Here is a 14,182-nt window from a genome sequence, read left to right on the forward strand (position 1 = left end):
AAACTAAACATTGGTGCAGATCTCCATATCCCCTCACAGTGAAGACAAAAGATTTCTAAGAAAAACACCTAGTTTTATGTTATGTGACTCTAGGTTTGTAATATCTATAAGTATAATTTCTGGAATATAGCACATGAATACGTATATATTCCTAGTATAAAATAGAATTCCTAATATATTTTCTAATAGGATTTTTTTTTACATGTTTACCACTGTGTTAAAAATTCTATCAACCCCTTCATTACTTCTATTTTGTCAATATCAGCTAAGATGCGAAGACTCTAATTTCTGTACTTTAATGTATATATATTAGCTAGTGAAGGTAAAGTTTTGCACATTATTTTATTAGACCATCTTATATTCATAACACTATCTGCAATACACTATTACAATAAGTAACTAATTTCACATATACATTTTTACAGCACACTGGTTTATTTTATGTTGTTTACCCTCTTTTACCAGCATTAGTACAATATGATCTGCAACAGCTTTATTGCTCTTTCTTCTATTGTCAATATCACTAAAATTGCATGTTATGAGAACAGCAGGACTATTTGTTCAAATTTTGTTTTATAGTTTTCTGTTTGTATTTAGCTGAAGTAGCATTTAATATTTTCATAAGTATTTATTTTCTATACCATTGTACAAATGGCTCATGATAACAATGCTTAGCATCTTCTGCAAATATGTTTGCTTTATGCACATTTGCTTCTTTCAGCAGTATTTTATGTAGTGTCCATATCACCTTTAGGTGCAACTTTTACCATACCGCAGTATCACAGAACAGGTGACCAAAGTGTTCCAGTAGGGCAGCACGGGGGTGGATGATGTTGTGGCATGCACATTGTCAGCTGCCTGTGCAAACCTGTATCCAATAAAGCATAGCCATCATGTGCTCCACATATTTAAACCAGCCCAGTGCATGTTAACCTTTGTTCGGATCCTTCCTCATATTGTCACTAAGGGACATAGTTAATACATAGGCACAGACAGTGCACATCGCAACACAGTTCTCTCTGTCAAATCTGCTTAACAATGGTCATACTATGTCTCACAAAGCCCCATATTCACTTCTTAGGCAGGTCATGAATGCTTACTGCACTTCAACACTGTTCACAGGCACCCATGATTGCAACCCAGAAGCCATCATTGCAACTTTTCCTGTGCACCTCACATAGTTGTACACAAGCTATGTAGCCCATTCCCAAAAGTATCACATTTATTTAGTCAGTTCCTCACCTGCAGATGGCCTGTACCCCTTACTCACATCACAAATCTGCATAGAAAATCTCCTGTGCTTCTACCCCCATCAGCAAGTAGATGTGAGCAACATCCTTCAACAATAACCAAGAATACCTGTATTAGCTGTAGATCAGAGTGTGTGATATACCTTTAAAAAGCTTTCCAGTGAGTCAGCACATGCATATAAGTACTAAGCATATGCAAGCAACAGTGCATTTTGAATTAGCAGTTGGAGTGTGAGCATGCACGTATGTAGTCAGTCAGTTAGATAGTTTGTTTAAGTTTAAAATTTGTGCTATCTATCCTGATGTATTTGTATAAACAAGCACCCAAGCCTCAACATCTTCTTAATGCACATAAGAAGAGTGACATGGTGTCAGAATGGAATCCAGAGTTACAGCCATGAGGCAACCAGTTAAAGTTGGAGGAATATACATACAGGACTGGATCATGCCTACTACACAGACAAATCACAAAACAGGTCCGAAACAAATTCCAGGTACTAAAACTTGCTTAAATGATTTCTTCTGTTACAAATATAAAATGAAGCATTCAGAATGCTCAAAACCAATTTCTTAATAAACAAAATGTCTGAAGCTGTGATATATTGATAAAAATATTTGAAATAATTACAAAAATATTTGAAACAACATCCAAATCGCATAAAATATACAAAAAAGGAAAACAACCATAATTTTTGCTATGAGCTACCTTTTCCTATTAACTAAAGCTATTCAAAATGACTGAAGTGTGCAGTGTTTGCAAGTGTGTGTAGTATTACAGTGCAGTTATTTCACAGAGTAAAGTTGTTTCAAAGAATATTCTGCAAAGTAAAGTTATCTCAAGGCATATTTTGCAGAGTACAGTATTTCTGAGAGTTTCTTGTGCATTTGATTATTATTACAACTACCTGGTATGTGTGAATGTTTATACATAATTACAAGGGACATTTTGCATTGTGTTTTACTATAATCTGTGGGTATGGCAGAAGGATTTCTCAGACCTGCACCGCTTGTGTTTGATAGCAATATTGCAGAAAATTAGAGACTGTTTGAGCAGAAATACAATATTTTCATACAGGCTGCTTTTTCTGACAAAGAAGCATTTACAAAGGCATTTATTCTGCTTAATTTAGGTGGTTCAGAGGCCACTGTAAGAGAGTGTTCATTTGGGTATCCACCTACTGTGTTTGCAGGGGAGGGGAAGACAGCCATATAGTGGTACCAGCTGAAACAAGGGAAGACCCTGAATGCTTAAAATGTAAACTTAGAGAAATGTGTAACCCCCCAAACAAATATTACAATGGAAAGGCACTTATTTTACAAAAGGGATCAAAAGCCTGGTGAAAGTTTTGCAGCATATATAACTTACTTAGGAAATAAGGCTAAAACATGCAGATTTGGTGATTTGAGAGATGAGTTGATAAAGGACAGGCTTGTGTGTGGTATTAATAGTGTCAGAGTGAGAAAGATTTTGCTTAGAGACAGTGATTTAACTTTAAATATGGCCATTGAGATTTGTCAGGTATACGAGCTTACAGAAAAGCACACAAATGTGCTTACAAATGAGAATAGCTGTGAAAACAGTGACAAAGTTCATGTAGGTAGTATGCAGCACATGGTTACAGTAAAAGAAACAGGCCCAAGCACAAGACAGCTACTGTAGGTCCTGTAACAGTCCCTGAGAAACCTCAAGTCTTTCCAACAAATTCCAGAGCATGCTCAGTGAAGCATAAGGGTAAGTCAGCAAAGTCAAAACATGTGCCCCTACCTAGCTTCATAGTCAACTATTGTAACTGTGGTGGAAATCACAAACCCAAAAGAGAAAAATGCTTAGCTTTTGGTCAGCAGTGTCATTCTTGCAATAAGTGGAATACTTTCAAAAGATTTTGTAAATCAAATAAGGGACATTATTTTATTAAAAGAGGGCATTCCAAGAGGCTAGTTAATCAATTAGAAAGCTGCAACCCTACTTTTTATGTTGATGGTGTGGTGTGTCTGGGCTTGGTGAAACAGTCAGTGCAGTAGATCCATGGGCAAAGAATGAAATAGCTTGTACTGTTTGGATTAACAGGAGTCCCGTAGAGCTAAAAGTAGATACTGGCTCAAAGTGCAATGTTATGTCAGCAGAAACATTTGCTAGAGTAAAAGGTGCAGAACAACTTGTTTTGACAAAGTGTGAGAAGTTTGTTGCTTATGGTGGTGAAGAGATTCAAACCGAAGGCTCAGTAGTGCTTTCATGTTACTCTGCTGGGGACAGCTACGACTTGCAAATTTTTGTAGTCAAGAGACATGTGCAGTCATTATTAGGTCTCAGCGACAGTTTGAAAAGGGGACTGCTTCCACTTAATAAAGAAGTACACCATGTAACCCTGAATGACAACAGCTCAAATTTCACACAAACTATCTTTCTGAATATGCTGATACTTTTGTAGACAAACTAGGCAAACTACCAGTTGTGTACTCTGTGAAGTTAGACCCAGAGGTCAGACCAGCATGGAAAGTTCCAGTAGCTATGCAGAGCAGAGTCAAAGCCAAGCTAGACAGAATGGTGTAGCTAAGAGTAATTTGTCCAGTAGAAGAACCTACTGAATGGATATCCTCCATGTTAGTAGCTCTAAGAAAAGCTCAGATGATATCAAAATATGTATTGATCCAAGAGACGTGAACAAAGTATTAAAAAGATCTCATCATCCAATGCACACAGTTGAAGAGGTTGCTGCCCTCATGCCAAATACTATTGTTTTTTTCTGTCTTAGATGCAAAGAGTTCATTTTGCCAAATTTTGCTTGACCAAAATTCTTCATTGTTAACCACATTTGGTATGCCTTTTGGAAGAGACAGATTTCTGAGAATGTCATTTGGAATACATTCTGCCAGTGAAGTCTTTCAGCATACAATGGAGCAATTGTTTTCTGGCTATCCCCGTGCTATTACAGTAGATTATATTCTAGTAGGAGACAATGGTGAAGTCAAACATGACAGAAACCTCAAGAAAGTTCTGGAAAGAGCATGTGAAGTGAATCTTAAGCTGAATCCTCAGAAGTGTAAGTTCAGGCTAAGAGAAGTTACTTATGTTGGTCACTTGTTTACCAGTTCCAGCTTACGACCAGATCCTTCCAAGAAAATAGCAATTCTCGAGATGGCAGTTCCAGACAATGTTCAAGCCCTTCAGTGTTTTCTTGGCATGGTCAACTATTTAGGCAAGTTCATTCCCGATCTAAGCCAACTTTCAGCACAGCTAAGAGTGCTGAAATGCAAAGATGTAATCTGGTCATGGTTAGAATTGCACCAAAGAGTATTAGATGTCCTAAAGCAGAAAACTGCTATTCCACTAACTCTCAGCTACTATGATGTTCACAAACCTGTTACTCTTTCCTGTGATGCTTCTAAGTTTGGTCTAAGTGGAGTCATTCTTTAACAGGGTAGACCAGTAGCCTATGCTTCGAGAACTCTTACCCAAACCAAGATGCAGTATGCCCAGATTGAGAAAGAGCTTTTGGCAGTTTCATAATTAGATTTATGGTTGACCTATCCAGATCGAAACTGACCACCAACCTCTTGTTACTACTGTGAGACTGCCAATGCATACAGCTCCAGCTAGACTGCAACTCATGATGCCCAAATTGTAGAAGTACAATTTCAATCTTGTCTATACAAAAGGTAAATGTCTTTATCTTGCTGATACCTTATCCAGATTGCCCAAAAAAATACAGAACAGCATAACAATGAGCAACTTGATTTTGAGGTCATGGAAGTGAGAAATTTCTCTTCCACATGTCTCGATAAGCTGACAACTCACACAGCTTCAGATCCAATTCTCCAGAAGCTAAACCTCTTTATCAGTCGAGGATGGCCTTCCAAACAATCTTGTTTACCAGTAGATGTGCAACCTTATTTTCCATACAGAGATGAGATTTTGTCAGACAATAGTATCATCATGAAAGGTCCTAAAGTGATTGTTCTGAAGTCCTTGCAACAAGAGTATATTATGATCTTGCATTGTGGCCACCCAGAAACTCATTCTACCAAAAGAAGGGTGAGAGGTCTAGCATTTTGGCCTTCTGTATCAAGATATATCAAGAAAGTACTTTCATCTTGTTTAGTGTGTAATAGTACAAAACCACATCAACAGAAAGAACCACTTCATTTAAGCCAGATTCCTGAACTACCTTGGTTGACAGTAGCCACAGATATCTTTGAGTGGAATGGTTAACATTACTTGGTGTTAGCAGACTCTTATTCAAATTGGTTTGAGATTGACCTATTTCCCAACCTAACTTCCAGTACTGTCATTATTAAGTTGAAGTGACATTTTTCTGTCCATGGTAGTCTGCACTAACTATTTCTGGCAATGGGTTCATAGTTTACTAGTCAGCAGTTCAAGAGATTTGCAGAAGAGTGGGACTTTGTTCATATTACAAGTAGCCCTGAATACCCTCAGCCAAATGAGCTGGCAGAACATGTAGTTCAAAGTGCAAAACAGCTGTTAGAGAAATCCAGACATGACAATACCAATGTTTTTTTCAACATGTTAAATCTCAGAAACATTCCTCGTGATAAACATCTTAGTTCACCCACCTCCCCCGGAGACTTATGTTGAGACAAATCAGAACCACACTACTAATCAGCAGTAATTTATTGGTTCCATGTGCTAAAAACAGCAAAGCAGTAAAAGCCCAACTGTTGAAAAAGTGTTTGTCCCAGAAGTCTTACTATGATAAAACCAGGAAACTGCCCTGTTCTTTACAAAAAGGGAAGAAAATGAGGATGCAGACGTCAAAAAGTTTTGATTGCAATGGATTAGTGAAAAGTTTGTGTCAAGAGCCAAGATTGTACATTGCGGAATCACAAGGAGTGGAATTCAGACGAAACGAGAGGCATTTGTTACCATTGTCCAAATCAGAGTTACAGCATCTTGCCTGTGACAAAGACTGTAGTTTTCAGAGTGACTTGTCAAATGTTCCTGCTCCAGAGGACATTCCGTCAGCAATCCTTGTTCCTGAGAAAATTCCTGAAACTCCTCAAGTGGAACATTCCTCAATGACTGTCTCTGTCGCTAAACCCAGTCCTAACTATTATGTCACAAGATCAGGTTGCATCTCAAAACCTACTTCCAGATACATGGCAACCTGGTCATGACTATTGTTTTTTTCTTATTAGCGTCTGTATAATTGGATGCCTATTGAAATGTTATTGTTTATATGAGACAGCTCAGTAAAGAGGGAGGATGTAGATCAGTGTGTATGATATACCTTTAAGAAGCATTACAGTGAGTCAGCACATGCATATAAGTACTGAGCACATCACCAACAGTGCCATTATGAGTTAGAAGCCAAAGTGTGAGCATGCAAGTATGAAGTCAGTCAGTTAGATAGTTTAAGTTTAATGTTCCTGACATCCATTCTGATGTAAATGTATACAATAAACTACTCAAACGAACACCCAAGCCTCAACATCTTCTTAATGCACATAAGAAGAGTGACATTAACCACACATTTTCTTCAAATGTCATTGTTCCTTGTACCCTTACCAAAGCAGCCTTTGAGATGTCCTTCATCTCTTGAGCAAGATCTAGAATATCTACTGCCTGTTTCACTTGCAATTCCTGCAAATCTCCATAATACAATGAGTACTACATTGGCACTTCTGTTTTTATTTCACAATTCCTAGGCTTGTACTATGAAAAGTATGCTAATGATGCAGTTTAGTGTACATGTCTATGAATTCATTTAATGCACTGTATACCAGCCCTGGAATGTGCAATGTCTCCTGTTCCTACCCATGCATACACATAAAAGACTGCAAAATACAATATGCAAGTATGGGTAGGTATGCAACCTGTACAGGGATAAGGGATTATTAAATTTCCAAATGGTCCCTTCCCTGGGGCACTGCAGTGCAACCATGGACAGGGATGTAGGTTGTACAGGGTACATGCACATAAGCCAGCATGTTCTTAACTCATCCAACATCATCTTGACATGCCATTTGATAATGTACAGCTTTGTGGTCAAATTGAGCTCTATTGTACTGCCATGCTGTCTACTGATGTGCAGTATGTAACACCACACAGTGAGCTGACACCACAGATCTACTGCCATTTTTCTCTAGATTGCAACCTGTAATATTTCCATGGCTTCTGTGGGTCTGATGTTTGAAAGGTAACCACATGGCTCTGGAAGGAAACCTGTCCTGGGACCTCTCCTGTTTGGTATCTACTTCTCTGAAGTACAGGCTAAAACAGAAGGCCCCTGGCTAACAAAGTTCACAGATGACTGGAAACTAGGAGCCATAGCCAAGTCCCCAAATGATGTGGACATCCTACAGAAGGGCCTCACTGAGACAGATGCCTGGTGTCAGATCCATGGCCTCAAGCTCAATGCCAAAAAGTGCAGTGTCATCCCCTTTGGTAAAAACTCTGTACCCATGAACTACCACATAGGCAGCAATCTACTTAACAGCAAATGTGTGATAAGAGACCTTGGGACCCAGGTGAACAGTAGTCTCTCCTTTGATAGTCACATCGCCACAGTAGTCAAGAAGTCCTTCTACGAGGCACACCTCATCATAAAAGGGTTCTCATCCAGGAAAAAAGAGGTCATTGTCCCCCTCTACTTGACACTCATTAGACCCATTATAGAGTACAATGCCCATTTTGGAATGTACCTCACAAGACATCTGCAGCAGTTGGAAAGGCCACAGAAGTACCTCACAAAGAGGATTACTGGCCTCAAACAAATGCCCTACACTGACCGTCTCAAAAAACTCCAGCTTTACTCCATAGCATATCGCCTACTCAGAGGTGATCTCTGCCTAAAATATAAAGCTATGTCAAACCCAGAGCTGTTGGACATAACTACACCTAAAGAAATCCCAATCCCTCCGAGCTACACACTCTAGGGACCTAAACCTTGTCACCACAATAAACAGGACATGCTGGAGGGATATATTCCTGTCCCAGAGACTTCCCATACTCTGGAACATGCTACCTATCTATGTCAAGCACAGTTCTTCGTTAGCACTCTTCAAGAAAAATCTTGATGAATGGATGGGAAATAGGAAATACACCCCGGAGATCACTTCTGTGTCTCTGCTCGACAGTGGCACAGGAAGATAACTTTCTTGGGTGGAGTAAGCCAGGGAACCTTGTTGGCTAGGCTTATATAGGCCTTTGGGGCCGATAGCCTAGTACCTACCTATGTACCTATATTTTTGTACGTCCTGCATAGATACCACAGGGAATGCCTGCACGGAACTCCTATGAGGGTCCACAGTACAACATAGATGCCTTGCACTTCCATGCCATTGCAGTGAGTAATGACACAGGCATCACCCACACTGTTAGGAAATGGTGACATCGACACACCAACCTAAAGAGGAGTCACCATGACCTTTTTAGTCTACGGGAAGAGAGGGTTAGGGACAGTGATCCAGAATTCTATAGTAAGTAGTACTGACAGTTGGTTGGTTGTGATTATTTATGAATGTGTTTAGCCATTTAAAGAGCATGTGAGTGACTGGCATCTTTCTTTCCCTTTCCACTTTCTGTTCTTTCAGCATCTGATGAAATATCAGAGAACAAGCTGATTTTCCAGAGGAGTAAGACAACATTTTACAGGCTTATGAGTACATGTATATCACTGATATTATAGCTAGATATTTGTTAGAGACCTGCTTAATTGTCTACTTTTACATTCCTGCTAAATAGTTTAACCACTTTATGCAGATTTATATACTTAAGGTAACATATACCTGGTCAGTGCCAGTTACCTGTTCAACCATGTATCCTAACACTAGGAATTCACACCGGTGACATGTTAATTATGATTGGGCTGACACCTGCTCTTATACCACTATTATGGGTATCATTGTCATCTTCAGAAATGATAATTTACCTTCCTACATTGCTATGTCCATAACTTTGTCCCTGATGTCTATACATGGTGTCTGGTCTGTCTGATCAGTATTATCCTTCTAATGTCCTTTCAAACTCGCCAGTCCCAGTTACACTTGGCATACCCTGGTTATGCATCTGACGGGTTGTTAGTTCTGCCAGTCCCAGTTACACTTGGCATACCCTGGGTATGCATCTGACAGGTTGTTAGTTGCATTTACATGTAGCTTATTTCTTTGTACATTAATACCACCAGGTGTCTGTGACCCATGTGTATGATATTTTGGATTATGTGGCTGCACTGTAGCATGATTACCTTGAACAAATGCTGTACACTGTCTGGTAGGTCATTATTGTAAGCTGTTGGTAGCTCCTTTGGGCAGGACACTTCACACTTCTGCAGTTGTTCAGGCCAGCTTCCATGGCCCCTGCAGTTCCTCTTTCCAACAAATGCACTGTTTACATACCATACATGCAGGGATACTGATTAGGGAGCAATTAATCCAGGACCTTGTGACAGATATATTAATGTACTACCTTTTTTGTCTCTAAGGTGTATTGCATTTTGTTTGCCACTGCATAGTTAACAGATACACATTAGCGATAACTGTTTTGCTTTGTATTTTTATCTCTTTGTCATTGTTCAGCTTTTATTTTAATTTGTTGCTTCATTATTTTGGTTCTCTTGATTTATGTTAACATTTTATGCAATATCTGCCATGGCAGTGGATGTGGTGTGAAAGCAGCCACCACACCATCCATCTGCCATGCCATCAACTTCTGGGACATCTACAGACTAGCCTCTCTTTGGGGAGGTGACATTCAAGGCTTCCTGGTGCCTTTCTTTTTGAGTGACTCCAGTGGCGGGTGTAGGCTTTTCACTAGAGTCACTATTGATGGGTTATGATATGTTATCTGACAGGAGATGGAGTGCTTTGTGATGGATTTAGTGAACAACAATGAAAGCCTACAGCACATCCTTGTGCAGCAGGCATAGTAAGTTGCACAGCTGTGTGACCCTGAAAATTGGCCCAATAGTGGTTTGACCCAGCCATGAGGATGGTAATTGAAGTGACTTATCACAGGTTAGGGGAGGCACTGTCATCAGGGTGATCCCCTTCTTTGGCTATCACTTCTTTCCTCAGTTTGCACTCTGATCTTCTCTATCACTATTTGCCATCCCTCTGTCAGTCTGTTTCTCTTTGTTATGTACTCTGGCATGTTTGTCAACACTCCTGCACTCCCCTGTTGGCCTTTGTCTGTCTTATGTATTATTTGCCTGCCCCTGCTGACATTTCTATACCCACTCAACTGCCCATGTCTTGCCATTACTACCATCTGCGTCTCCCTCTCTTGAAAATATGAAAATTGGGCATATCCCTCCACAGAAAAAACGTTGGTTTATCACCACCATCACACTCTTCCTTTCCCCTTATCTTGTATATATTCCTCTGCTTGTTCATCCCACTTTGTGGGTGTTCTAGACACACATTTCTTTCCCATTTATAGTGAAAAATTGTAGGTACTTTGCAGTGTAGCCGTTACCACAGCATTCAGCTGTGTACATCATCACATGACTTCCATCACACAGTGCCAGCGATTATGTGATCTGCTGAGTTTTCCCTCATGCATTCTCTAATTAGCTTGACCCTTTCTATCTTGCATTCATCAGATTCAGGCTACATTGTGCCACTTCAGGTGTGCCATTTTACCTATATATCACTATGTAAGCAATGTTTCTGAATCCACTTTCTGCCTATTATCACATGCACTGCCATCAATGGTAATCATTCCAGTTTCAGGCCTCACTATAGCAATTTCTGTAATGTGGAAACTGAATGGCTAAAAAAATGGACTTAGATATACCAAGTCTAAGATAGCCATTCCTCAAATGATTCTCTTTTCTGCAAATTATGGCAATCTAGGAGTCAGTATGTATAAATTAGAAGGGTGCAGAGGGCTGTTCATTTCCTCCTCATGTTTACTACTCCTGCTTCCCCAGTTCAATCACATTCTTGGTGAACTAATTTACAAAAGCAGTTATTTGCTGTTTTGCTGTCTTCACTGATCAAAACTGTCAGACTGTTGTCCTTATCTACCAGCAACAAAACAGCATTCTGCTCATTAGTGAAGTTATTCATTGCCATGCTGCTGCAGAAACTGTCAGTTTGCTTTTATGATTATATTATTGCTGAATAGAGAACTAAAATATTACCTTATTTACAAGCTTGGTTGCCAGTTGTTTGTGGACGGCTAGTGCAGAATCTCTAATTACACAAGATGGCAAACATAATATAGAGGATTACAATGGGTATCGGATCGTATTCATCTTGTTGTGCGTTTATGACAAAGATGCCAAGAAATTCACCTTTGGACCAAACTTTGAGAGGTGAATCTTGGCATCCATATTGAGCACATATAACATAACACTCTGTCTTGTTAAGTTATAGCTGACTTTTCCTATCACCCTTTCTTCTGCAGTACTCTGATTATGCCCATCTAATTAAAAATATATAACATAAAAACAAAACAAAAAAAAATTCAAAGAAAAAAATTAGATGATAACAGTGAAGCAAAGCAAATTATTTAACTGGGTAAGCCCATGGTCTCTTTTTCCGTAACAATAAATAGTAAAGCAACTTATGCCCAGTAGGCAAGAGGACACTGTGGGACTCAAACTCTGGACTGTTAATGCATGTATGAGTTTGAAGCACAAGGTCTTAACCTCTGTACCAAATCATCAGAAAAAGTAGAACCCCCCCCCCTCTATAAAATGGGAACTTGACCTTCTGTGTTTACCATCAATTAAAAGATGTTCTGTAACTCAGCAGAGCAGACCTAACTAAATACACTGGACAAAGTGTTTATTCTAGGAAAACTGAATATTTAAGTGAGAGCTAAAGGGTCAAGGAGGTCATGGATGCTACATCTTAGTATAAAGTGTTCCAGTTTATTGACAATTTCTGTCAAGAATGCATCTGCTGTTGTAGTTTGCCATAATAAGATTCTTATGCATGAAAAGACCCTCACTATAACAATGTTTTTTCAGTACCTCACCTTAGTAAGGGTATCAGTTACTCATTTGTGGAGTGAAATCTCAGCACTTTATCTATTACTAACAACTTTGTAAGTTAACTCATTAACATTTGAGTAGAATTTCACACCATTTGATACATGCAGATCTCCTGGCTAGACAGCTTTCATCTGAAACAAGTTCTTGAGACTACAGTTTTGTGATCTACCAATAAACCAATATATATGTATCTCATGAACTGTAAAGGTTACAAAGAAAAATAAAATATGGATGTTCTCCAGCACAAACTCCTCTTCATAATGGTGACACTGATATAACAACCAGACAAAGTGATGAATTTACATGGAACAGTAATTAGATATATTTTTACTATTATACTTTTACAATGATTAATCTCTCTCTAACCATAGTATATAGATCACAAGTATCAGTATGTTTTTTGCTCATGCAGATTGATCTTCAATTTGCTGCAAAGTAGTTTTGTAGATATCAGTTCTTTGTCAAGATATTTGCATAATTATGATTTGTATGCATAGTTACATATTTAAGTGGCAAATAAATATGAATAGCTACAAATCACTGCTAGTTAACCATCAACTGTCAGAGCAGGTTTTTCCAGCATTCTGTATCCTTTCTTTTGGTATCATGAAGTACTATAAACATACCTTATGATTAAAATTATTAATATAATTATTTGCACGTGCCATATTTTCCTAACATTTCATGGAAAACGACTCACGTTTTCTCAGGTACCGAGTAGCTATTTGTCTGAGGACCCATTCCGGACCTCCGTCGTGGCTGGCTCTGTGAAATGTAGTTTCATAATGTGTCCAGGTAGCTAATGCTTGTGATGCTTACAGAAATATATTTATGCACATGTGCATAACTTATTACTAAACAAGAATAAATATCTGCAAAGCAGTAGCGGGCAGATATCAGTGATAACTTTTGCAGTATTATGTAAGCTTTAATTTGATATAGTAAAGTACAATATATATACTACATCTGGGACAGTTTATTAACAGAAATATTAATATGTGAGATATAATATTTATAATTTGCATAAAAAGAAATCACACTTTCTCACTTACTAATCACTGGATTTGGGGCAGTAGCCATTACCTGGCTCTGTGGACTGTTTTCCTCTGAAATTCTATTCCATAATGCTACTAATTGAGCATTGTCTGACAAATTTGCAGAGACATGGACTGAGATTCAGAAAGGCTACCTGTAATTGGTAAGTCTGTTTTACTGCTGGAGGTAACCAATTCTGATTAAGAGACAGGCCTACTACAGTGCTGTAACAAGAAGAGGTGCAGCACTGCAGTGGGCTGTCTCTGTGGCATACCCCAAATACTAGTGAGGCATCCCAGGGGAGAGATCTAAGGTAATTAGCCACTTGTTGTCCCCCAGAAATGTCTGCAGTAAGGCACTTATATGCCAGCAGATTCAAAGACTCTCTGAGTTGCATAAATTAGCTTGGACAGAAGCATTAATTAACATTTTCACCCATTATTTTCAATGGGCAACATCATGTTTGAGGGGTATTGTGGAGGATGGCAGTAGAGGGCGGTGTACGTGTGTTTATGTATGAGTGGCTGCATGTGTGAGTATATGCAGAAGGATGAGTGTTTTAAGGTGTGCGTGTATGTATATGAGTAAGAATGTGAGTGTGTGTGTGTGTGTGTGTGTGTGTGTGTGTGTGTGTGTGTGTGTGTGTGTGTGTGTGAATGAAAATGTGAATGTGTACGTGTGTGTGTGTGTGTGTGTGTGTGTGTGTGTGTGTGTGTGTGTGTGTGTGTGTAACTGAGAATGTGAATGTGTGTGTGTGTGTGTGTGTGTGTGTGTGTGTGTGTGTGTGTGTGTGTGTGTGTGTGTGTGTGTGTGTGTGAGAGATTGTCAATATGCATCTGTGTGTGTGTGCGGGTGTGTGTGTGTGTGTGTGTGTGTGTGTGTGTGTGTGTGTGTGTGTGTGTGTGTGTGTGTGAATGAAAATGTGAATGTGTG

Source organism: Protopterus annectens, chromosome 6.part0, assembly GCF_019279795.1.
Source record: "Protopterus annectens isolate FY-2018-M chromosome 6.part0, PAN1.0, whole genome shotgun sequence".
Taxonomy (NCBI): Eukaryota; Metazoa; Chordata; order Ceratodontiformes; family Protopteridae; genus Protopterus; species Protopterus annectens.